At 41.6% G+C, this 26,892-nt stretch overlaps 1 long non-coding RNA gene across 17 annotated transcripts in view; it reads left to right on the forward strand.

Moving 5' to 3' along the window:
- Positions 1–26,892, forward strand: part of LOC114852348 (uncharacterized) — a 93,120-nt gene that overhangs the window by 36,200 nt on the left and 30,028 nt on the right. For 11 of the 17 annotated variants that reach the window (XR_008694286.1, XR_008694277.1, XR_008694276.1 and 8 more), the window contains 3 exons: positions 10,221–10,295; positions 11,114–11,395; positions 12,162–17,622. The exons of 2 other annotated variants lie outside the window; for them this stretch is intronic. This is a non-coding gene — a long non-coding RNA (uncharacterized LOC114852348). The remainder of the gene's footprint in view (positions 1–10,220; positions 10,296–11,113; positions 11,396–12,161; positions 17,623–26,892) is intronic. 4 more of the 17 variants (XR_008694292.1, XR_008694278.1, XR_008694284.1 and 1 more) reach the window with 2 other exon arrangements.

Below are 26,892 nucleotides of genomic sequence, written 5' to 3' on the forward strand. Positions count from 1 at the left end.
CATGTCAGTAGTTACTGTATTGCAACAAACTAACATTTACTGTAACATTGTAGTTAAATATTCTACCTACTCCTAACTACTGTGCATTGTTCACTGTTTGACCCTCAGTGCTGTTAGAAAAAAAATCTATGTTGACCAAGGAGCCCATCCTAAAACCACTCTTGACTATAACACCAGTCAATTCTGCCCTGTCTTTGATAACACACACAGCCGTCACATACACATTCATACACCTCACTGTTCAAACAGCGTTCCCTATTTACTCTGAACAGACCCACGCACAGAGACACACATTCATAACTATGTTTGAACAGGGCTGCCCTATACTGCAGAGACAGAGCTAGTTATTAACAGCATACATTATTTAAGAAATTTCCAAGTCTGCAAACACCAGAAGGAAGCTACGAGATAGAGGAAAGAAAGCGAGAGCGAGCATGTGCATGTTTGATTCATGAGGGACAAACTAAGGCCATTTGCCGCCCAATTCTTTATCCCTGCCCTGGTGCAGGTAACAAGGTTAAGCATGCCAAGGTTAGTTTTCAGATGGGTAAACATGCTTGTGCATTCACATCGGCACACGGGGCTCCAGATACAGTAGCTTATACAGGTATGCGCAAAAAGCCAAGCTGCAATGACTTTGTCAGGTTTGTCTCAGTAAAAACTGCTCTGTGCCTAAGGTGCAAAGCTGTGATGTTAACATCACCTTATCGCTACATTTTTCTCAAGCTTTGTCTTTACCTAAAGTGTCTCCTTTGACAAGAACCCTTTAGTTCATCTGCGCTACTGTAGCTCTAAAAGCTTTTTGCTTAGTTGACCAATACAGGGATGTCAACTGAAATGAGAAGGCATCAAAGTAATAGCTAGTCACTGTCCATGAATAATAAAGGGGTGTCGAGGTCACACCACCTTTCGGCATGTGTGTAGGAGCGTGTTTGATTTTGCTGTCAGCAGCAATGGAGTTTGATGCTGTGCTCCTACCGTGTGATAGCCCTCCTCAGCAGATGACACCGTCCTGCTCAAGGTGAACACCCTGTCGGACTGTCTGTATGCATGTAGCTGATCACTGTCACCCTAATGCGCCTTCACTTAGCTCGAAGGCGTCTGCTGTAGCACTCAAGCCGAAGTCACCCTCTGTCCTTTCAAATGTTCATTTGCCCCAGTAAGCAGACCCAAACGCTTTGCCTTTTCCCCTATGCAACACTCAGAAATATAGTGACAAGGAGACAAGAGGAAAAGAAAGGACGTAAAAGAGAGCTGTTAAAGCCTACAACATTGCACTTTGTGTCAGAAATGGCACATCTAGTTCATCTGTAATCTGTAAACCCAGAGTGTTGTGTCATTGTTAGGCTGATACTGAGCTTTGGGACATCTGGAGCTCCACTGTCGCACCTAAACCCCATAATCCTCCTCAAAAGAAGAGCTACTGTGAGCGTGTATGCACTTAAGTTTCACTGTTCATCGTCCTGAACATCTTTGGCTCTTGAGCTCCTCTGAAGCCTTGACATCTCTTGTCCAGAGGCCTGAGGTTCCACTGAAGACAAGTTAGTAATGCAGATTAGATAGCATGATTATTGTCATCTAATTGTTGTACAGTACAAAACATCTCCTGAGAAGATTTGGTGTTTTCATTGTCTTTAGTCCAGTTTGTCAATGACCTACAGTATAATCGATCTGAAGACTTCTAACACTCAACACAAACCACCTCCTACATGTCTGTGTTTGTGTAGCTGGGTTGACTTTTTCTCACTATATGACAGATCCACTTATCAGTGTTACTATAGCAGTGCAAATCATGTTGAGAGAGAGAGGCAGAGGGTGCATTTATTTACTTTTTTTTTTTAAGAATATACTGTATTCTGATTTATTTATGGTTCCTTTGTATTACAAAGTCAAGTCTGTTGTGCATCACTATCATGTCATCAGTTTACCTTTAGTGTGCTTTTCCATTGTCTGCTCTCATGCTGCTGAAGTCAGAAGTATTTGATAGGGCTCTTGACACAGCTGAGCCTCGGCAACTCACCTCCTTTGTTCTCCCAGGAAAGGGTGCCAAATTCAATGCAAGGTAGTAAATAAGAAAGGGCTTCAAAGTCAGTGCTTCCTACCCAATGAAGCAACAGACATGTGTGCACTTGGCACACAGTAAGAATTTTGGCTTTAGTGTAGGAAAATAGCGAATATTTGTGTTAAAGTTGAATCATTATTACAACAGCATTAACCGCACCAGGCCTACAGTAATCTTATCAGAGACATCTACCCAGGTGAATATTCCCGTTTACATGAAATAAATAAATTACAAGGGGAAAATATTATTTCTACATTCATGCACCTGTTTTGCCATGAAAGTGTCACTGGGTAAGCTGACTGCAAGCGATTATTTGCTAGTGGTCAGCATTTGGTCTGTCTTCATGGATTAATGGAGAGAATGCTGACCTGGGAATCGGTCAGCCATGATGCTGTCACACCTGAGTGAATGGACTGCACTGGACTGTCTGAGGGCTGGGGCATTAGGGAGCAAGGCTGAAGTTGGAAAGGAATTTGAGAGGATCCCTTTATACAACCGCAGTTGCCATCTGTGTCTTCCATACCAATAGCCTTTAACAGGGGTTAGGCTTTTAAAATAAACCACTGTATAATGGGATAAACTGAAGACGTGGGTCATAGTGAGAGATAAGAGGGTGTATTTAACTGGGCAGTTTCATACATCATCTCTCTGCCTTGGAGCAGAAGATACTTTGCAATAGGCCAGAGTGTGATTGCATGGGACGGAATGCGTGTGACCATGTGTGACTCCAAGTTAATGTTTTTCATGAGTGTGCACACGATCATGTGTACATTTGTTTAACCGTGTTTATGTGCGGAGGAGGAGTGACTTGGCGTTTGCCTGGGTGTGAATCTGAGAGGAGAAAATGAGCGCTCGTGTGCGCCTGTTCTGGCAGTGAACATGATTGTGTTTTGATTAGGTCTCGGTGGTGCGCCAAGTTCAGGCCTTGTTGAGATTCTTGCCGCTCTAACATCCCCATTGCTTTCCCAATTTGACAGCTGATGGGATCTCAGATGGAATGTGTGTGTGTGTGCGCCAATTGCCAGCGATATACATAACAACCTAATTTCTCTTCTGTGCCTCTCGCCCCTGTTGCCTCCCCCTCACTTCCATCCCACTCCTTTACCTCCTCTGTATTTATCTGTAGTCATTGGTCTTGCTCTCCTGTTTACTTTTCATTTTACAGCTTTTGGTTTACAGCATTTAGAAACAGTGCTTTCAACCTGATGGTCCCACGCTGCCTTGGTTCCACACATCTCTGAGGTAAGTAAATTTAAGGCTAGTAGTTTAGCAAGTGACCAGTGTCACCAGGACAACACAGATACCTGTAGCTATAAATGGCAACCATTTGTTGAATCCCTGTTCATACATCTAACAAAGGCAAGTTTTGAGTCGCGGTTGATAAGAGACTACAGTAGAACTAGACAAACTGTAACTGTCATAGATGAACACAGATTTAGACACACCTTTGTTCCAGTGCTGCACGCACTTTTTACATATATCAGACTTCAGTCCAATTAATGGTTTCTTGCCTACACAATCCTGCAACACAGGATGCTACTGATCTGTTCTACTGAATTCCCAGTATACAAAGAAAACTTCTATATCGCATTAAGACTCTACCTTCTTCAAATACTAGGCCCAATCTTGAAATGTGTCAAAGATTTAATTTCCTCCTCTCTGCATCTCTTTTATCATGCCACACAAGGCAAGATGGAAGAGATGAAACCAAGTAGAGAAAGAATATAGATGTTCCAATCAGCACTATCGTGTGTTTTAGTCTATGATGAAAAGAATTTTGTCTTTGTTTATTAATATGGAAAAAACTAGGTTGCTATGCTGTTGACTGGGAAACGCTAATTAAAACCTCTGTAAAAGTAGTTTTTAGCTGCTGCTAAACTTTGCTTTTGAAATGAATTTCTATTTTTGGATGATCCAGTTTTCTTCAGCCTATCAAGTTTGTTTGTGCTTGTGACCATAGTTATTCACAAATGTGTGATGGGTTGTGCATTAAAACTGAAAACTGTAGGGTGTCAGTGTGTTTGGAAGAATGCATTGCATCCTATTGTATAGATTACACACACACACACACACACACACACACACACACACACACACACACACACACACACACACACACAGACACACACACACTGTCTTACTTTTACTGTGTGTGTGAAAATGTGGAAGGCAAGAAATAATCAGTGGAACCGCACAAGACAGGTGTCAGCATGCCCTCTTCGCCCGCCATAAAAGTTAATTAAAGAAACTGAATTTCTATTGTGCTCGGCTGCTCAAGCATAGGTACTGGGCTGCTGCCTAATAACAGCATCTCCTGGAACCCTCAGAGCAGGCTCTCTTGAAATTGCTGTCAAGAGAGGTGTATAGCTATAGTATATGAATAATTGCTATCTGCAGACGTGTTTACAGTGTGTAGGTAGGTGTGTAGCATGCCTGGGTATGGTAATCGATTGCATGTTTCATATATTCAGTCCTACTGCATTATTTATGTTTGTTGTTTGGAGTGCCATATTTGTCCTCTAGTAATGCATCATATAAATGCACAAAGGTTAGAATACTGTTAAATTATATTTATAGAGGGAAAAGATTTTGCTTCAAAGTCCAAAGGCTGAAGCAGAGGAGGTTGTCCCATAAACTGGCTGTTTTAATATTCATATTTTATCAGAAAGGCAGAGCAGCCTTGTAATGACTGTCAAGCACACCAACTAAAGAATTTAGGAGAGTGCAACCTGGACTACCACACAGCACCCTCTGGACAATGGCTAAGCGTCATGTAGCTGTTAGGTCATGTAGCTGTTAGACTCTTGAAGAAGGGACGATTCTAAAAGTATTTTACCTGTGGTGAGGAGACTGCTCCAGAGTCTGGAGTCAAAGTATTGAGTAGAGCTTGTGTGAAGACATCTGCTGACATCAGTCCACCATGTTTTATCAAGTTTCAAGTATAAATATACAGTACAACTACATTCTGAATCTGCATCAGATACAATCGCGGTGCTAGCATACTGTGATTTTGCCGGCTGGCATTATTTTAAGTTACCCCCCGAGTAACACTGCTCTTGTCTGACTGTGATACCAGCAATCTAAAAACCTACTGTACACGTTCCAGTTTAATTATCAGGAGCAACTTGGATGTAAATGAGGTGGCAGTGGAAGCGATGAGAAAGAGGTGATCAAGGGATGGATGATAGGACTGGGGGCACGGTGCAGCAGTAAAATATGCATTAAGCAATTAAACTTGGGCAACGGACGAATGAAGTGATGCAATGATATTTATTGTAATTGTCATAGCGACCATAGCTGATTGAAGCTGGCTGATGGGAGCAGAGCAAAGGATGGTCACCCGCTGCTTTGACAGTGTTTCATATTTAATCAGTGGTCTGAATACAATGAGAATGCTGTCAGCATATAAAATATTTTGTGTTCAATGTCGTATTTGTATACAGCAACACCTCTGTCACTGAAATGTATATACATACTGTACAGTTGTCTCCTCAACTGAACATTTATTTTTTAATAATTGCATATGCATCAATATTTGATAAACAAAGACATTAGTGCCCTGCAGTATTTTTGCTCTTGAGCCACGGGATTATGTTAACTGTTCACACAACCTCATCTATGATTCATTTATTGGCAGAACCCAAGCCACCACTGTTTTACTCCTCTGAGCTTTGTTGAGCCTGTTCTTGGGAGATAGTCAGTAGAAAGATAAAGGCTCAGTGTGCCGAATTTAAAGATATAGGTATAAAAGCCTCTTGTGGGTGTTCAGTTTGAAGCTGTACCTTCAGTTCTCTTTCCCCAATTCTCTCTTTTTTTCTCCTTTCCCTTCTTCTCTCTCTGCTGCACTACAAGTCTTCCCAACCCTCATTAATGCAAATGTATGCAGCCTGGCTGGCACAATACCAGCAGGGAGGGGTCCTATCCCTTGATTACTAGCAGTAAGAGCAGGGGGGTGTGGAAGGCTGGGGTGAGGATGACCTGGACAGACACCTCATTTAATTTAATACATTGGAGCATGCAGCAGCGGGGGAGTTGAGGCATGGGAGGGAGATAATCAAGAAGCTGGGCCCTTTATAAATGTGCTCTGAGATGACATGGAAGAGATTGGATTTGGAAACGAAGAGCAAAGAAGAGCAAAGCCAAGCGGAACACAATTGATTGATTCCATTCAAGTGATCATACTGATGAGGAAGAGTTATTAATTTATTTTTTTTAAGAAATGACAAATTTTTCATTTAGTGTTTTATTACATATTTTTTCCCAGACTTTCCCCTTCATAGTCCCAGTTGCAGAACATACTTAGCATAAAGCCATCAAGTTTGTACTTCCTGGTTGAACAGCATCAGAAACAGCCAAGCTACTGATGTGAATCGGTTTCAAACGACTACCGTCTGATTACCATCATTTCCTTGAGTAGTCTCGAGTCTTGAGTAGTATATCAGCATTTAATTTTACTGATGGTAATATCCATCTCCAGAAAAAGACAAACTAATATAATAAATATAAATAATGCTTTTACGAGCTCAGATTACAGTTCAATCAAGACAGTATTTTTGTTTTTGTTCAGAATAAAGGAACAAAAATACATCACCACCATGAATAGTTATAATAGTGTTCACTGAATATTTCTACTAGATATTACTTTATACAGTATTACCTTGCATTATTGTTTACTTTGCTGTATTAGTGTCAGGCTTCAATATGATTTTACATGGACTGACAGGAAGCATCTGTACTGATGCATGTACAGGTATACAAACAACTCTGTCCGAGCTCTGGCCTGAATGTGAGCAGTCTTCTTTCAGCCTCCAGGCCCCAAATTCAGATCCCCACATTCAGTATTGCAGCGTTTTAATGAGCTTGACATCTGAACCTCTTCTCTGAAGAAGAGCAGCCCCATCTTGGGCCTAGTGCACCCCAAGACTGAGGGTTCAGCTAAAGGTTTAAGCCCCACCCACCTATCCCTCCAGCCGCAGTGTGACGAATGGTAGGAAATCAGATGACGGCCATGACAGGCAGATTATGAGATCCCTGTCTACATGACTTAGCCCTGTCTCTGCTTCTTAATCGTTAAATGTGATTAAAGCAAACAAACGAAGTATTATTAGATTAGTAAGAAGGACATGGAGTCTTTGTTGCTTATTATCTTTTCCTTTTTAATGACATGCTGCTTGAAATTAACATTGCTTTGGCTAATTAGATTAAATATTGCCCCAGGTAGTACCACTCAGCCCTCATGTGCCTTCAGATAGGTTTAGAGGCCCAGGATTAGATGGTGGAGCAAGTCAAACACTCCCTGCAAAGTTCTCGAAACTTTCTGGTGCTGGTAAATGTGCTTAGCAATTAACTTGATGTGAAACCAAAGAGAGATGAGAAGTGTGTTAAAGTGCATGTACGGAAAACAGTTTGAAAATGTAAAGTGACTAAAAGCTTACTCTTGTTGCGCTAGTGTTGGTAGTGTTTCCTACTGTAGGAGCTGGCGTAGAATTGGATTAAAGGGTTAAAAGGTTGTATGTGTGTCTATAATTGGTGGTGAGTGCTGCATTGTCGTTAAAAATAATCCTGTCAGCATTAGCCTCCTTTGTAGAGTTTATTAATTGCATTCAAGATCAGTGTGTCTGATTCAGACCCTGCTTTGGAGCCTTCCTCTAGCTTTGTTGCATAAAGTTCAAACGTATACGTATAAGATGTACATTTTTATTTGCTTTGACATATTTTAATTTATGTTTGCTGTGTTTTTATAGCTCTGCCTACAGTAGCAGCATATATTTAATAATTAGATTGGTAGCAGTTGCTACCAGTCACAGCTCTCTGTGATGTTGATTCTACAGCTATTCTGATGATTAATTCTATTATTACATCATTCATTATTACTTCATCTCAGCTACATCTACATTTAACTACTGTGAGGACATGTACTGTACTCATGTACTGTATATTTTACGACCGTAATATTTTGTTGAAAATTTGTTTGTGATGCACTGCATAGGGCATTTTTTTCCCAAATTCCTGAAAGAGCAGGGATTTGGAAAAACTCAAGCTACCCAGTGTGTGATCACAAGCCTTTTCCCTATGAAGCCTATACTATATGGCTCAGATGGAGACAGTGTTGTGTTGGACCTGATGATATCTACTGTATACATGTATGTCTCTAGTAGAGGTGGAAGAACTGCAAGAGCTGCAGTTTGTAAAATGCCAAAGGGCAACATTATGTGAGTTAAGTTTGTTTACTATCGCGATGAGAAGTAAATATATACAATAATACATAATACATTCAAAAAACATTGCTTGTCAGATGTACTGTATATTTTTAAATAAACAATCAAGTAGCATGAATATCAAATTAACAGTGCACAAACCTCCGTATGAATCATGTGATTGTTTCAGATTTTTACACAGAAGTTGTCTCAGGTGTGTTTTTATAGCTTATTATATGTCGTACACACTGAGATGCAGATGTGGGCATGAGCACTGGTTTGGTGTGTCGTTTTCTCTGCTCCTAATTTTGGTCTTTCTAGCGTGTCGGAGGCTTTTCAATTTTTTCTCTCCCCTTTCTTTCTCTGACTGGTGGCAGGAGGGAACTTACCATGCATTTCACGTCGAACTCTGAGCATGTTGCTATGGTGGTTGCTAGGGATTTAGCCTAGAGTGACGTGGGAAGTCCAAATATTAAAGGTGTCCTTCTGATGCAGAGGCATAGGGGGCTGTGAGGAATGAGCAGTCGCCTCAGAGACTCTTTATTTGCCCCTTTATTTTCATGCCTTCCTTTTTGAAATATAAGAATGTAAGTGTTGAAAGACAACAAAGGACTGTATTGTATATGAAGGCACACGCCACAGCAAAAAGGGGAGACACTGCATTTGCATGTAATGCTTGTTCATTGGTTTTCTCATCCATGTACTGTAGACAATGTACTGTAGCACATCCTGCTGCATTCTCCCTATTAATAAGAGCCATTCATTAAAAAGGTAGTTGCTAGCATGTGTTTTGATAGTATCAAATGCTATTTTGTCCTACAGCTCTGGATAGTTTAAGAATCAAATATGCAAATCAGTTTTTTTTCTTGGCTATATCAGTTGTCCAATGAATGTTTAATGATGTTATTTTCATTTTATCTATACGTTCAGCTTTTGAATGTGTTAAAGCTGTAAAATTTCATGCACATAATATTATATTGTACATGCAGTACCTCAGTATTGGTCATATGATGCTTCATAAGAATAAGAGACAAACTTAGCTGAATATCTCTGACCATGTAGTTCATTAGATGCTTTATATAGAATGTAATAAAGCTATGTTGTGTGTATTTATTAATATAATATATATTTATTAATATAATATTATTTAAATTATTCATATGAACTGTTGATTTTTCAGGTAACCAAGCCTTTCTCATCAAAGCTTAGCTTATCCCAAACAGTATAATGGGTAAATTCTTGGAGAAATACAGAAATAAAGGCTAAAGGACTATTAGCTCCATAATAACACAGTGCATCCAAATCTGCCCAACTAACTGTTGTATTATCTGTGTTGACAATAAAACTAATTTTAAAGGGTCAATGTTTCATGTTCTTTATGGAATAAGTTGTAAGTGTCAGTGAAATTATGTGGACCAATATGTTGTACATTTGAAGCAAATGTTGAGGTAAAACATCAATGTATTGTTTTTACTACCATAACCTCTCTTAATATGATGTTTACATTCTCCTAAATGCATTTCTTCCTTCTTGCATGACTGCTTGGCATCTAATTGAGGTTATTAAAACCGTGGCAATCAATAGCAACCTAACTGATAATGTGTCCAACCGAAATGAAGAGCCCATCGAGGCCTGGGGAGGAAGGACCTGCCCTGCCCTTCCTTCCTCTGCCTCAGTCCACAGCTGTAGCAGCCATCACACAACCTCAGGTAGCCTAGTTAGCTCTGAGAAAACCTCGATCAATAACTTTAGTCTGCCTAATTGCTCATTGGTCGACATTGGTGCCAGACTATATGTAAGTGCATGTTCCCCCAAGTGATCGACTCCAGCTCAGTTTCCACCACTTCCCGCGTGGTATTGGTTTACGGTCTGCCTCTCTCTTTTCTCCTGTCCTCGCTCTGTTCACCTATGTTTGGAATCGTGAAATCCTGACCTGATCGGCTTCTCCTCACTTATTTCAGCGGGATGAGACCATCCACAGCCTCCAACCAAATGTGCTGCTTTCTCATCAGGCCCATGCCTCCCAGACCACGCAGGTAAATATCCAGGTTTAATGACGAACAGCAAGATTAGCCAGTTACGCTCGCTTGCAATTTCAATGAACGCCAGGAAATTAGCTGCTCTCGTTTGGGCTCTTCTGAACTGCTTATTATATGAGCTAATGCATACGCACTTTATGAGCATGGAGCAGAGTACAGAGAGGATAGTATTGATTGTGCTCTTTGTGAATTATGTGAATAGATAAAAGTGTGAGTGTGCATATATATTAGCCAATTATGCTCTCAGGTGCTAATGTAAAAATTGTGCTGAATAAATATGAAATATGCCTATCAGCATCCAACTTGGGTCCTCTCGACACTAGTCATTTGAGATGATAATTGGGATAGGATGTTTGCCTTTTCTGATGAGACGAGATATTGTGATAGCGTTCCTCAGCCTGGATTTAAATGTGTATTGATCAGTGTGAGGCTCAGGAGCTCAAATCAAAACAGCAGTACAGCCTCTGCACACTTGCATATGTCTCTGGATTCTGTTTTTTACGTAATATTTTCAGGAAATCTTAAGATCCTTAGACCTAAGGCATTCGTTACTAAGTCCGTTCGCATGAAAAGCTCATTTGTATTGGTTCTCACCCTCTTTTTCCAGTACTAGTGTGCTAATGTCATGATTTAAATGAAGTATTGATCAGTTTAGGAGGGGAGAATAGAGAGAGAGGGAGCGTTTTGTGAGGGAAAGAAAGCAAGACCAGGGTTATCGGTGTGGATCGCACACAGAAAGAGAGTGCTAACAGATGAGACACGTTTTGGCGATTCCCGAGAAATGGATTGCAGCATAATCTGTATTTTTAATTCAGGAATAACCGTCAGACTTGAACTTGTTCCAAGAGGCTGAAAAATGGACGTGGAGATGACGTCGGTGCTTTCAACAGAAGGAACGAAGAGAAATGTCTTTTTTGCTCTTGGTTTTTGTCCCTTTGATGGAGTGTTTTCCAGCCCGTAGGCAGATCGGGAGGATGTGGTTTGTCCTGCTTCTTTCTCGGGTCACCATGTTGTCGGGTTCTGAGTCCCTCTGCATCGATGGCACTGCAGCAGCATCGTGCGCACTGGACTGAAGACTCTGTCCAAGTGAACCGAGGGTCTGTTTGTCTTCCTTGTGTGTCCCTTCCTTTTCCTCGAGCTCCCTCCTCTTCCCCTCTCTCACCATCTTCGTCTCTCTCTTACCCCTCCTTTCGTCCTCTCTAGTGATTAAGCACTGCGAGGTTCTCTTAATTAGTGTTCCTTTCATTAGTGTTGCAAGTTTACATAAACTGCACATCTTTTAGATGTAACTAAAAAGTCGTATATTCTACACAGTAGCAGCACAACTTTTGAATTAAATACTTAGTTTTGTGTAAAATATTATTATTGAAATATATTAACATATTTAACTTCCTGTATGACGTGATCTAAAACAAAAAACAAGCTTTTGTTTTTACAGTAGTTTTATTCTTTTTTCTATGATTGCTATAAAGTATTTTTCTACGATACTATAGTGAAACTGAATTCAAACGACTTGCTGATTTTCATTCTACTTGTTAACTATTCGAGATGAATATCATAGAATGTTTTACAGTAAATCACTGTACTAGACATGGTTTGTTGCAAATGTGACATTTTTAAAATGTAGCATAAAATAAAACATTTATCTTGCATGGTCTTCCTGACATGCGTTAGTCCTGCCCTCACTGGGACACAACTTTGTCTGGCTCTACACTAGCTACTAAAGAGAATAGCAAACAAACTGCATTTTAGCCTGAGCCACAGAATAAGCAGGTTGGCTCCGCACAGAGGCTAGGACTTGATTTGTGTACTGGATTGATTTTTCCCCTTTTCTCGCCACCTTTGTGTTTTGTGGTTCAATAGGAGCAAGGACTGTTGGCCTGTAGGAGAGCCAACTAGATCTCTGGACCTTACCTGGAGGCCTTAGGCTCAGAGGATTGTGTTTCTTGTAACAAATCCTTTGGAAATGTGTCTTTTCTTTTTGTTTCCCTGAGTCCATTGAGTGATTGAGTTATTTTGCTGATGACATGTGACATACACTGTAGACCAACATAACACAGGGATGCTGTATGAAATATGTATAGAAGGCATATTAGGTACCAGGCAGGTATAAAATATTCAAACATTATAGCATGTGTTATAAACTGTGATCACATTAGGCTTATAAATACTGTATCTATCCCATTGACCGCAACGCTGACACATGGGCAGTCTTATTTTTATGATTTCAGTTCATATAAACTAATCACAAATGGGATTATTCAGGTGATTAATTTTATTTCTTTATTTTATTAGTGTTAAAGGCAAAAATAATTTGCCCCCACATGAAGACACCTGAACAACAACTGATTTGCTGTAGAACCTAGACCATTCAGCCAATGAAGCGTTTAATAAATTGATGCAGCTCAGCCATACAATTGTACTGTGATCAAGCCTTTGCTTAAGAACCTGTAGAGGTGCCTGCAATCAAGGTGGCAATCTACTAAAGAGGTGTGGTGAAAATCAGGACGTAATATAAGTTTTAGTTTATTATTGTATAGGCTGAGTGCGGTGTTGACAGTTTCAACTGCCTAGATACTAAACACTCTATGAACTATTAAATGTTTTCTATTTTTATTTTTCTATTATATTTATTTTTGTCTTTTTGGTCTACTTGTTGACTTTGCTTTTTTGCCATTTTCTACAGTGTAACTTTTAACTACTTTTGCCCCTAAACTGCTTGATGCTTCACTGTCTAGTCCAGAGGGGCTGTCTCCCATCTGATTCATCACTTTCTCTGATTATAATCTCTGTGCAGCCAAACACACACAATATGTGCGAGAGCAATCCCAAAAGCAAAGTTTGCTATTTTTTTAGAAATACAAACAACCATTTATTTTCCAAAATATTTACATAATTTTAAAGGTTGAATTACTATAAATTTTTTTGACATAGTCGCCATTTCGGTGGATTCATTTTTGTAGACGCTGTGGCTGTTTTAGAATGTCATACTAGCTTTCCACCACTAGGAAGTGTTTGGACAGTCGTCAAAAACGTTTGCAAGTGGTGTAGAAAGTTTACAGCTGGACATGCTGAAAATCACAACAAAGAAACGGACGACTGTCCATTTCCGAGACAGTTGCAAAAGTTGAGGAAAACATGCATGATGATCAGACGATCACTCTCTGCATTTTGGCAGCGACCCATTTTCAACCTTTAAAACGATGTCAATTTTATATTGCACATAAATGGTCATTTGTAATTGTAAAAAAAAGACCTTACTTTTGGAATTGCCAATGTATATTTGATAATACACAGTCTGTGTGTATTTAGTGAACACTTCCATACAATTTTGTGTGAACATGCTGTAAGGGCCTTGTTAATTGAATAAACTAATGTTTGTAGTTCAGGGTGAACTCTGGCATCATTACCTGCACTATGGCAGTTTTTAGCCACTCATTGCACGCATAAGATGTCCAGGAACAGTAGGTTGGCACTTACTTACTATAAAGAAGAATAAAACAATGCATCTTTCAGACATTAGTTTTATGGCAGGGATTGGATGTCTGAAAAACGTCAACAACTGGATATGCAGAACTAGACCTACTCAGTTGTGTGAGCAGTACACCTGATTTTCTTAGCAGAAGGCCAGCTTTTTGTTTCTCACATTTATAGTTTACAGTATATTTTAAGCAGAACTCATCAGCCGCTGGCTAAAACTTTACAGCATATGTAGAGTATCAGTTTTAGATATTCAATCTTTTTTCACAGCAAGGAAGTGAACTTCCATATTGCCCAAATGTTTCTTCCTGTATCTGGCTGCTTATAAAGATGAAGGCTAAGTTGGCCCTTAGACCTACAGTACTTTTGTGCTAGAATAGAAAAAAGTGTGTACTCCACTCTCGCATCATGTCAACAAAAGATGTATTACTAACCAAAACTAAAAAAGCGGCGTTAGATATATTGCCCATACTAAATATTGTGTGCAATATTGTGAAAGAAATGATCAAAATGCTTCATGTCAGTGGGGTTAGATTCGGCAGTGATGCATATCTTGGCATGAATGTGTTAGTCTGAATAAATTTTTCTTTTTATAAAGCTTAAATACATGCATTCAGTCTTCTAATTGTCTGCATGTAGTATAAATGAAATGCCCCACTCAGTTTGTAGACTAACATAGTAATGGAATGGAATGGTTTCAGTTTAAAACTGCATTGGAATCATTGAAAGGTTTTAGTGAGGAAACATAGAGTAGGTTTTATTGCAGCACCTGAAAACACACACCAGCACCAACTTTACTTGTCTACAGTAGTGTAAATACTGTACCGTGCATTGCCTTATATTGGTTTATTGAAATTCCCCAAAATATTTTTATATACATAGAGTTCAGGAAATTGTATGTGACAGAAAAGAGAAATTTGTGTTTGTGCATGTTGGGGGTGGGGTGGGCAGATGTGGCTTTCTGGTCTTCATCTCCTCCGTTTCGGTGTCACCTTTGTTGACTTTGTCTCTCTCCTTCTGCAACGCTGTGCTCTCTGCTTTAATGACGCATATATCCTATCTCCAGTCACCGCCTAATCCCAGCAGCGCTGGCTCAGGAACAGATTACTGCTTCCAGACACCAGAGGAGAGAAGTGCAGGGCAAGGTGGGGGCTGTAGGGTAGAAATAGATGCTTTACTGATACAATATACAGAGATCAAAACCGTCAGCACATGCACATGGATGAGCACAAACACGCATGTACATCATCATATTTATGGGAGGAACCAAGATGTTTATCCACAGTGAATCATTGTCTGCCTTTATTTTATTATTTATATCACATGCTCATCTTTGCTTTAAGTTTGGTCTAGATGCACAACGTGTGACTAAAACAATTACTCTAAAACAATGTGATTTACAGTGGGAGGTTTTTTAACCTGTATATTGAATCTAATAGAAGATGAGATATGTACTGTAATACCAGTGAGTTATAAAATCATACTAACAATTGTTCTACTATCTCCAATATTCAGCTTGCTACTTGTGGATTATTCATTGTGGCTGCCTCAGTAAGCAACTACACTGCTCCTAATGGCTTGGACTTTATCCCTTAGCAGTTTTACATGGCTAAATACACTGCTAGGTTCAGTCACGTGCTTCAATATGCAAGCTGGAAATTAAAAATTGTAGACATGATACAAACAAATTCTAGATAAGTATGTCTCCATCTGGACCTGTTGGTAATTAGAGCAGATTGCAGACTCCACTGTTTAGGTAAGAGGGTGTGCTGTGGTGGCCTCTGTCCAGCAGCTGCTGTCGTGCCGGCTACCATCCCAACAACATGACTTTTAGCACCAAATGATGGCCAATAAAACATTTGATTGAGAAGCGAAGAGAGTGAGAACCATAAACAGGCTGGATTCTGCCCTTTAATTTCACCATCTCCAGAGAATTGGTTTTGTTGTGCTGCAGTGTAGATCCCACACACAAGCAGTTTAGTTGTCTGCCCAAGGACTGAAATTTAATTTAGAGTGCGTGTGTTTGTGTGTATGTGTGTGTGTGCATGTCAGTCAGTCAGTCCGACTGTCTTTGTCTGTGCTTGTGTGTCTGTCTGCATAAGTCAGTTTGGAATCCCTCTGTGTGCAGAAACTAGCATTGCATGAACTGCATTTGTGAGCGTTTGTGATGTGCATGCTGTATTTTGTGTTCTCCTATTCTCCAGTGATTTAATCGTTTTACACTGCCAAGTTGTTACGCTACCATTTTACACTGTCTGCTGGTACTAAGGAGTGTATTTGCTCTGTGTGCTCTACTGTTTCGGGATTTGAATTACTTCTTGTGTAGTATTGCAGCTGATGTGACATCGTTGTGTTAACCTCAAAACCCCAGAATACCCCCAGTTACTCTTCTGGCATCGTTGTTTCCGAGTCAAAAACATTTTGGCAATAATCTTCTGTTGAGAATATGTTGATTGCAGGTTTAAAATGTACAGCGGCTTCTGATCATGGCTAGTTCTCTAACAGTTGCTTGTGTGTATGTGTTTATAGCGCAGGTTCCTGATGAAAGCCTAGAGCAGAGGCATATATCAGAGCTCCAGCACTAATAAAAGGCCAGCAAGCTGTGCTCCTCTCCTTCTGGGAACAGCACCGCTTTTTACTGCTTCTCTGACAGCAAGATAAAGTGCCCTTCCAATTAGAAAAATATTTGGCCACATACCTACCAACAGCGATCCTGGGTTTTTATTTTTCGTGCCATTTGATCAGGAATTCTTGCTATTTTACAGTGTGCTTTCTCATCATCATGTCCTGGGTATGCAAATGTTAATGTGCACCCCGCCAGTGCACTATATCGCTGTAAATTGCAATAATAGTGGTTTTATTTTGGTGTCTCTTCCTTTATTTTGCCCTTTCTTTTGTAGGTGTAAGGCTGCACACAGTTATGCACTGATCCGGTTTTGGCGGTGCTTCAGCGTTTTGCACAAGAGGATTTACGCTCCTGTGTGTTTGGGTTGATGTCATTCTTGTTGCCCCAGTCATTCATTTCTGCCTCACACAGAGATGTATGCATATATACTTAACCGCTGATGCTGGTCTCCATCTCGCTAGAATACTGTAGATCTTCTTTGCCTTTTTTTTCCAGAGAGTGCATTAAAATTAAATTCTCTCTTGTTGTTGTGAAAAGAGGCACACGTAAAAAATAATTGGCTGCAGGAGAGAACAAAGGGCTGGCTCCTCTCTCTTCCCTGCACACCCCAGCCAGGCATTAATACCAAGCTTGCTGCATTGTTCTGCTGTCTGCAGCCATCCCCCTAGCCAGACACTCAGCCCTGGAGAAGTCACTTTTAATGTCTGATAATCAAGGTGAATTTTCAAAAAGCTGCCATTTTCAAATGATGGTGTATATATTATGTGTAGATGGGAGTTCAGGAGCAGAGGCGCTTGGCTGGGTGAGAGAGAACACTGGCACCATGTGAAGTGAAAGAGAGGCACCTAACGGCCAGAGAGGGAACTGCAGGGGGGCTTTTACCTTTAATCACAAATCCATGAAGGATGGAAGGCAGCTGGATTATCCGTGTTATTGATTAAACTGGACTGATAATTGTGTGTGTTTCTCATTAACTTACTTTTCTGAGCCTTAGCTAGCCATAAAGGATGTCTTCCAGAATGGCTGGACGTGCACGGGGCTCTTCTAGAGTGCAAACACTGCCTGCTGCGGCCCCTTGCTGAAGGGGAGCTCCTATTTGGCAGTATTATTGGGGAGCTGGGCAGCCAGCAGCCAAGCAGTGGAGTGGATTTCCATGCTACAGGGCACAGACTCATCTTCCCCTCGCTCCTCCCATGTCCCCGCTTCCCCCACCACTAGGTATGATTATTTCTTCTCCGCTCCACAGTGCCATTATATTCTAGGTCCACAGTTACCCCTCCCCGCTGTCATTTTTCATGGCATGTTTTTGCCTGTGTGAAGCACTGCACATTTGCACTGTGCCTGTGCAATATGTTAAGGAGGTGAATATATGCAGTGTGCAGAATGTAATAAGTATATATTTATTTTCTTTGCTAGTGATTTAGTGTTTTTTCCGGTGTTTGAGAAAAGGCAGGCTCTAGCCATGTATCTTAACAAACATGACTGCTGTGTATGCACTCGCCTCCGAGGCTTTTGACTCACTAGGGAAACCAAATTATACATCTGAGGCAGACTGGTTGTTTTTCGTGCTATGACTGTTAAAATCCTGCTTGGTATTTTGGGGTATGAGCCTTTACCCAACAGTAAGTTAGGCAAAGTTTTGGTTGTTTGTGTTTGCTGCATTACAAATGAGGCAGCTTTTACAGTAAACCATGTGCACGCGCTGATCAGGTTATGTTGGTTTGTGAAGTCCTCCAGGCATCGGTTCACCGCTGTCCGTCTCCCTCCTTCCAGTGGTCCTGCAAGACGTAATACAAGACAGGAACACCAACACTCGCATGCAGAGCTGCAACCGACACACTCAGAGGAAGTGGATCTAAGCTGGGTGAAACAGTGGGCTCTAAGTGGATCCTGTGCTGAGAGCAGCACGGTGCACAAGTCTCCCTCTGTGAGGCCGTCACAGTGGGGGACTTGCAGATTTGTAGGACGGACAATATAAAAAGAATTCTTTTAAGATACAGAGTTTGGTTGTGATACTGCGCCCACATATGGCTACAAATCTCAGGTCACTGACGATGTCTTTACAGACTTTAACGCAGGGCAGGAAGGGGAAGCAGCAACAGAACATATATTTCAGCGAAAACCAATACCCAGAACAAAATGAAGGAGTCTGCTGCAGAGATGACGTAAAGATATGACCCTGTGTGTGTCACTGATTATTGAAAGCTTTGTTTATTATTTATGGTTGCTTGACAGTGTACAAATATCTTTTCTACAAACTACTTAATCATTTTGACATTTAAATTTTAAAATACTTACTCTGGTATATATCAGTGCAGTGTACATGTCCCCTGGCTGTGGGCTGCAGTACTCATCATAACATAGCACACTGTCTATCAGGAAGAACTGTACGTGTGCTGGCAGCCTCATATTGTATTGTCAGTTCTTCTGTGTACAGACTGTCAAACAAGGAGGCTCAGATTCCATCCTCCTCTGTTGATTCATAAAAATGCACAAAAATTGAATACATCTCGGCTTACACTGCTCGCTCGTATTTCTGCACTATGCACCTGATACCTGCTACTGTGCCTTGATGTAACATTGTTTCCAGATAACTTCGTTTTGCCTTGAGTGTGATTGCATAATAACCAAGCATTCAAATGTGTGAGTGCTTTATTTGTTTCTCGGCAGTCGGAGCGGTTGCATTATTTTTCTGTGGCTGGTTGGAGGGCATACTTTTAAAGTGTTGATCTCAGCTGTGGTGCAGAATAAAGACGGAGAAAGAAGGAGGAGAGGGCCGCGGGCATTCTGATAAAAGGATGTGCGGGGAATCTGGAGTGTGGAGAGAGAGAGAGAGAGAGAGAGAGCGAGAGAGGGAGGGAGGGAGCGTTCTGCCAGTCCAGTGTGGCAGAGCCGGCCTGGCCCGGTGCCAGGCTGGGCCCGGTGCCCACGAGGAGGCAGTGTGTGGCTGGCACTGACTGTAATGCGGGCAGAGCCGTGCGAGTGCGTGCTGTGTGTGACTGGCAGACCAGCTACACTTTGCGTCTGCATGTGAAGTGGCCAGGTTGTGATACAGCACGAGAGGAATGAGGAGACACTTCTACCACCCTGGTGGCGTTACGTCACCAGCTTCGGCACTGATTACAGGACGAGTATGTAGGAAGTTGTGTCCTGCTCAGACTAGTGTCACACTTCATTTAATCAGACGTGTGTTGTTTCATACAATCATGCCCTGATTGTTGCTGTTAATTAGTTTGTCTAATGTTTCTCTATGCGCTGCCTGAGTAAATACTTTTACCACTGGAAGCAAATATTATCTTTCTGTTTTGTATGCATTTACATATCGTTTGCCTTCGTACATACCGTCCTCTCTCTGTCTCTCCCCCTCTTTCTCCCTCTCCCTTTTTTTATTTTTTTCCTCTGTTCTCCTCTTTGTATCCTTAAAATATTCTGCGCGCCCCTCAGCAGTTCCGCATGGCAGACAGCCCTAATATAATCTGTGCGTCTGAATTCTAATTTATACCGTCAGGATAAAATAAATAGTCTGCAGTTAATTATGGGGAGCCGGCTCCTGGCTTTGCCCCAGTGATTTATGAAGTGCACGTAGGCATTCTGCAACGCATTTTTCTTAATTTATTTTTAATCTGTCTTTCAATTAATTTTACTGCAAATGTCTTAATGATGGCAGAGGGCTACGTTAATGAGGCTGGCGAGGTGAAATGAACAGGCACTCAGTCCTGTGGGGTGGAAGTGAGAGTGTTTGGGGACGGGTCATATAAAGGGCCTATTGCCACAGAGGTTTCCTCCCTGCTTTATCTCCACGCTGCTCCCAGGACGGCGTTTTTATCACAATTTATCACTTTTCTTTTGAATCCGTTAGTTCCCTGATGGGAAAAAGAGGCTTAAGATGCCTTTTTTTGGTTAAACTTAAACTATAAAATCCCAGTCATGTTCGATAATGGACTTCTTCACCTCTACTTAAGCTGGTTCCCTAAGTTTTTAAGGAGGAAGGATCACTCTGTTCCTGAACTAGAACCATTTTGCCAGTGATTCTGGTTGTACGTGATTGTTTGAATGTGCATATATTTTAAACAACTGCGGATTTGAGTCCCCAAGTTTGAATGGACCGCATTTTATATACAAGCTATCCAAACAGAGTTCTGTATGAATGTGGTAGAACATTTGTAGTCTGGTTGATATCAGGTGATGATTCTTGCTTTTCTTTTTGTCTTCAAGCTTGTCTAGACTTGCTTTGCTCATATTGTCTTTGTTCTTGTGTATCTTGAATTGTAGCTCCCCAGAGGAGGGAGAAGAAGCCACAGCCTGTACCCCAAGGACACAAAAATACCTCTTATGATTAGAACCATTTTATCCATCGTTTCACCCGCTCCTAAATTACAGCGGTGTCTCTTTGGTACTTGTTATGCACTGTCGTTTTCTACCAATTAGCATGGAGCATTGTTGTTTGAGTGGTGGGAGGGCCTGGTGTGGGGCAGACAATGTACCCGTGGTGGTCAGCTACCAGACAGCCCCCGTCAGCCTAACCCATTAGGGCGTCCGCACACAGCTCTCAGCATCAGGATGTTCTCATTTACCGCCTCCACATCCAGCCATTTATCTCCTTTCCCCTGATCTCCCTTTCTCTCCCCCTCTTTTTAATTTTCCTCTCAAAAACAGATCCCACATTAAGCAGCCAAGCATGGCTAGCTGCAGTGCTGCTCCTGAAAGAGCAAAGGAATGATTTAATTTCTTCTCCTCTCTGTCTCTGTGGCCTCCTCTCGCTGCTCATACACAGATCATTACACACAGAGGCCTCATTTTCATCTCCCTGAGAGGACACATGCAGGGCTTTAACTAGTCGGCCACGCCATGGCCGTTGCTGGCGATCAATACCTGTGGTCAGGACAGAGCACACAGTGCTTCCTAAATAGCCCTTGTAGGTCCAGCCATAAAACACCTTAGAGGCCAAACATGCCACCTATAAATCGCCTTTTTTTCTTGTTGGCTTCCTTCGCTTTGGGAGATGATGGGGTAGCCAAGCCTCTGCTGGATAGGTTATCTATCGAGCCGGCTCACTCCAAATGACCCTAGCTGGCATCAAAACAGGACCGTATGTTTGGAGGTGTTCACTTGTTTCCTTTGTGTCTGCTAATGTGCAGCCACAAAAGTAAAAGTAAACTAAATTAATCAACGAATGAGAGGCTAGAGATACAGGACATGTGACAGAATGTTGTGTTGCTATGCAAGTAGGAGGTGTGTAATCAAAGACATCTGGGCCCGCAGTGATGATTTAATTTAAACACTGAGCTACACACAACCGAGAACCACTAACAAGATTTTACTCAGCTGGAACCAAAATGAAAAAGATAAGCTCAGAGGAATAGGCAGCTCAAGTTTTCTTTATACGGATAGTTCCCTGCTTAGTTTGTGGATTGCTCGAATGGAATAGGTGACATATGGACCAGACGAGAGTTAGCCAGGGGCTGGTAGACACAGAAAGAAAAACTGATGTGTTTCTCATCTCGCTTCGCCTTCCAGGCTCTCAGGTGGCCTGATCTCTACATTAACCAAACAGATAGCCAACAACTTTAATTACCTTTGCATCAACTCATTCTCCCCGTCCACCGTTCCCTGCATTGCTTGTGCAAATGAAAGAAAGAGGCGTAGAAGGAAGAGAAGCATAATTACTTATTTTACTGGAGTGCGGCAGAATGCCTTTTGCCAAATGACTCTAATTCCAAATGGTTAACAAGATTTTTCTTCTTAATAGAGCCGAATCCATGTGACAGCAAATTGCTTTCCTATTTGGGGCCTTAATGGCTTTTCATACTTTGCACTTCCAATAAGCAGTAAACTCGGAAATTAATATTGCACACTGTGTTATGATGCAAATGGGAGCAAGATAGGAGAGCTGTACCTTCATGCAGAAACCTCTGATTAGATCCATAATTGCTCTGGTGGGATGATTTTTCCCATTTGTTTGAGCTTATTTATTTATTTGTATAATTTTGGTCCACACGCTTCACTCCAGTGTCATTATCGCAGCTACATCTGCATTGCTGTACGATGCATTTCACTTTTGAATGACTTTTAATTAGTTGTACTGAAATATAAACACATTCACCAGATATAAATGTGATAACGGATTTTTTTTCATGCTAAAGTACCAATGAACTTCACTTAGGTCTATTGATATGATAAAACTATAACTAATTTATTGTCCACACTAATAAAACCTCAAGTAGTTGCACTTGTAGACCACTGTAGTTCTAAAATCTACTGTCTTATCGTTTAAACCCTTAATTCTGTCATACGAGTTGGCCAAATCTAAAACTGTGTATTACGTTTAATCCAAGTCATTTTCATTCATATTAATCCTTGTCTGTTCACGAGCCATGCTTTTCCACCCATACACAAAGGTGCTCTCCGCTTCCCTGCACCGCTCTGGTTTTTAGGACAGACTGAGGGTACAGAGGGCTTGAGAGTGTCCCGGGTTCGTCTGCAGCTGCAGCAGCAGACGCACAGTCAGCCTGACCTGCAGACAGAATAGCAAATAAATCCAGCTGGATGGGCCTGCGATTGCTGCCACAGATTGAGGTTAAGTGTCCTTTGGTGTTTGAGGCCCGGGCATAGCAGCAGTTCAGCCAGATATTGGTCACATGACCACACACATACAGTCTGATTCTTTGGCTACGTTACCATGGCAACCCTTCATTTCTTCTCAGCGTGTTCCCATTTCACCTGTCAATGTGGTAATTGGTGCTGAATTTTTCTGTATATCTGGAGAAAAAAAAAGTCATGATGCTCGTAATAAGACAATATTTATGAACAGTGACAAGTGCAGGGAAATGGGGAAGAAATGGGGCTTTCATTAGGCAGGAATATTAATGTAGCAACCAGGCTTTTTGGGGATTAATAAAGCTTGTTCTCCTTGTTTTCACAGGTTTCCCATTCGTATGTGCACGAGCCAAACCGTAGACAGAGTCTAAGTTTTGATATGGTTTTAATTGGGTCACCCTCTCTTCTCCTGTTCCCTCCCATGCAGCCTTTTGTTGAATTCGGCTTAATTAGACCTACAAGACTGTGACACTGCCAGAAACATATGGTATCTGCTGTGCTACTGCCACCAGTGGCGATCCGTTTTTAGATGAATCGTATTGTTAGGGTAACCTTTGTAAACTGATGTAGTAATTAATGAAACTTGACCAATCGTGGACTTTATCGACACACAGCGATTTAAAGGACAAAGGTTTTAATGCTGTGATTATCAGCGCGATACACTTATATCTTTCAAAATCATTTATTTAAACTAAAATTAACTGAATGTATATGACGGCTGCATCTTAATATTGCAAGACGCCTTATTAAGCATGTTCTTGCTTGGTCATGGTTGCCTTGGAGGTAAATTTAGTGAGAGATGTGTCAAACCCATCCAACAAATTCCCATCACCAATATTTCTTTTCTTATGCACCCACAGCCAAGAAAACACAAGTTTATATTATTAATTTATGAGCTCCTTCTAGACCCATTAGATTTTCAAACATCAACATTGAAGTTACTTTACAGTGTTCTGCGGTACTAACAAATCTTCCCTACACTGAGTTTTCATTTAGAATAACAACATGAAAACTAAACCATTCAGTCCTGCTTCACGGAGCAAAAACAACAAAGCGAAGTACAATGTTGGATTCATACATGTGCAATGGGGGGCGGTGTGAGTGGAATTAATTGATTTGCCCATATTTATCAAAAGAGAGTAAGCACCTAATCCCAGCTTGCATTATTAAAGATAATACTACGGTGGTTTCTGCAGGACCACCACACTGAATCAAAGTTTGACATGGACTGATGATGTATGGATATATTATTCAGAGCATTGCATGGGCCTCCTTTATCTGCCCTCCTGGCTTACTGACTCCTCATACACACACACCACTCATCAACCCCTGGAGGGCACCTGTGTTTTCAAAGTAAAGACCACTTAGAGAATAGCCCCAGGCGTCTGAATACTGAAGTGCCCTGTGTTACACATTAGAAGACTCTGTACAAGCTAGAAACATAAACAGTCTCGATAGCCCTCATCTCCTCCCAAGAATACCACAAATGTCACCGAACAGAGGCAGGAGTGTATAAGAAGGCCAGAATATGGAGCTGTTGAAGTTGACCATTCACTCAGATATGCAGCCCGTTAAACAGAAACCAGGCCAATAACACTGTGGAACCAAAGGCTTTTCCTGCATTGCATGTTAGTGATATGTACTATTAGTCTTTATGGGTTGTTTGTGTTTAGTTACGGCTGATGTCACCGACGGGCAACCATCACCCAGCTCATCACGTATGAGGCGAACAGCCACCCGTCCTTCAGAGTCGGAGAGCAGCCTAATGATCCAGCTTCTGGTTCAGTCGCTCCGTTTGCACATATGCCAGGAACAGGAGAACGAGCAGGCTCCAGGCATCACAATGTGTCATAATGAAGACCTTAATGTTCAAAGAAAAACAGTTCTATTATCAAGCAGAAAGACGAGAATTTCCAGGAGAGTAAAAAAGCTGTAATCTAAATTTTTAATGACCGTTCTGCATGATGACTTCGTCTGTGTGTTTTTGTCTGTTTGGAGCAGAAACAAGTTAGCGCTGTCACACGTAATTCGAGCCACCCTTTTGTGCTAGAGCAGCGCGTAAATAGCTGGGGGAGGCATTTGAATGTCTTAATAGACGCCTTAACTGCTCCATCTCTAAATGTGTTTGAGGCATGAAGAATAGCGTCATTAAGGTAATGTGTTCAGGAAGCCAATGAGTTGCGCTCCAACCTCCGATGCTCAGCCTGAGATTCAGAAAGTGCACAGTCTTTAGGGTCACCTTAATCAGAGGAAGGTGGTGCTCACGCACGCACGCACGCACGCACACACACAGCCTCAATTACATCGTGAAATTGCTCTCAAATGAGTCATACAACATGTCTTTCTGCTTTGTTTATCTAGTCTTGTCAAGTATCTGTCTGTTGTATCAGTGTGATAGTACAGTTTGGCAGATCTGTTTGTGCAGTTGTTACAGTAATACCACCAAACTGCACTCGTATTCTCCCAATGCCAACCGAAGGCAGTTTAGCATTACTCTGTCTGTTTAGGCTGAGTGCTTTTTTTTACCTAGCTTTAACCAGGACTGTTCGCTGGTGATCGGCTCCAGAGAGCAGTGCCCCCTCTCCCCCTCCTGAACCATGCAGCCGTCCTTTTCCACACACATTTGTCCTTTTAAAGTATCTTCTCGCCGTGTTTGGACGCAGTCGGTAATGGCGAGAGCTTCTCGTCCGCTCTGATGTGTTGTTATGTTTGGGCAGAGGAGCTTTTAGCGATGAATTTCACCCATCACGTTTCTGAAAGCTTGGCCTATGGTGTTTTCCTTTTAATAAGTCCAGAGGTGAGGCAAAGCAAGCGGGCAATCAGTCATCCTGTCAGCGTTTCAGCCCCGTTTACTCGTGAAGATATTTTCCCCAGCACCAAACCTGTCTTCACTGCATGACCTAATGAGCTAAAGCTTGGCTTTAATTCTAAACCTCCTATAAGTCGTTCACCGTGTTTAATTCCAGTTCTGTTTGCAGCGGTAAAATCCGCTAGTTTCAGAACATATGACCAGGTGGCAGCGTTTCATCCACTGTAGGTGATCAGCGGTGTGCTCCGTCTTTCCTCCGTCTCCTGCCCTTTCAGTCCCCGGCCAGGACACCTGTGTGGTCCAGGCCACGCAGGGCCGACCCGAACAGTGGCAGTCTCGCCTTTGGGCCTCAGTTACACACCTCAGAACGGATCTTTATTTACAACACAGAACTTGGAAACAGCTGGTCAATCCATTTAGCCTAAGGCCACTGATTTGTTCGTATTTACTACAACAGCTAAAGAAAAGCCAGGGTATTTTTTCCTCTCTCCTTGCTATTGATCCGGCGCTTAGAAAATCTGCCCTGCTGTCTAAACACTATTGATCCCTCCCTCTCAACGACAGGCTTTCGCACCAGTGTATAAAGGGACTGGATGAATTGAAATTTCATTTCCGACAACTTGTTCCTGTTATTTTTACTCTGTCCCCCCCCCTTCCCCTATAGTAGGGAACATGTGCTGGCAGGCCGCCACTCACAGAGAGTCGATCAGTGTTTGGCTCAGAGGGGAAAAGAAGGATAGAGGTGAGGAAGTTTAGAGCAGCCAAAGCGAGTCCTAACAGTTTGCCGCAGACGGGTCGGGCTCTGATCCCAGTGCTCATGTACAGGATGGGTCTAAAAGCATGTTTCTGGCCAGAGCAGGACCTTTACACCTTCTGATTATAGGGAAGATACCTTGGCCATGTTAATGGTCAGACAACCTGGGGTCAGATACAGTAGAAGGGCCTCTTTTCAAATGGCTTCACTTTACATTAATAATGATTCGATGTACATTTTATTTATCTTTGTTGTTTAATTATTGTTGGGTGAAAGCTGATACAAGTAAAATATCAGGTTATTCACTGTGATATAGGGGAACCAATGA

This window comes from Betta splendens, chromosome 3, assembly GCF_900634795.4.
Source record: "Betta splendens chromosome 3, fBetSpl5.4, whole genome shotgun sequence".
In the NCBI taxonomy this organism is placed as follows: Eukaryota; Metazoa; Chordata; class Actinopteri; order Anabantiformes; family Osphronemidae; genus Betta; species Betta splendens.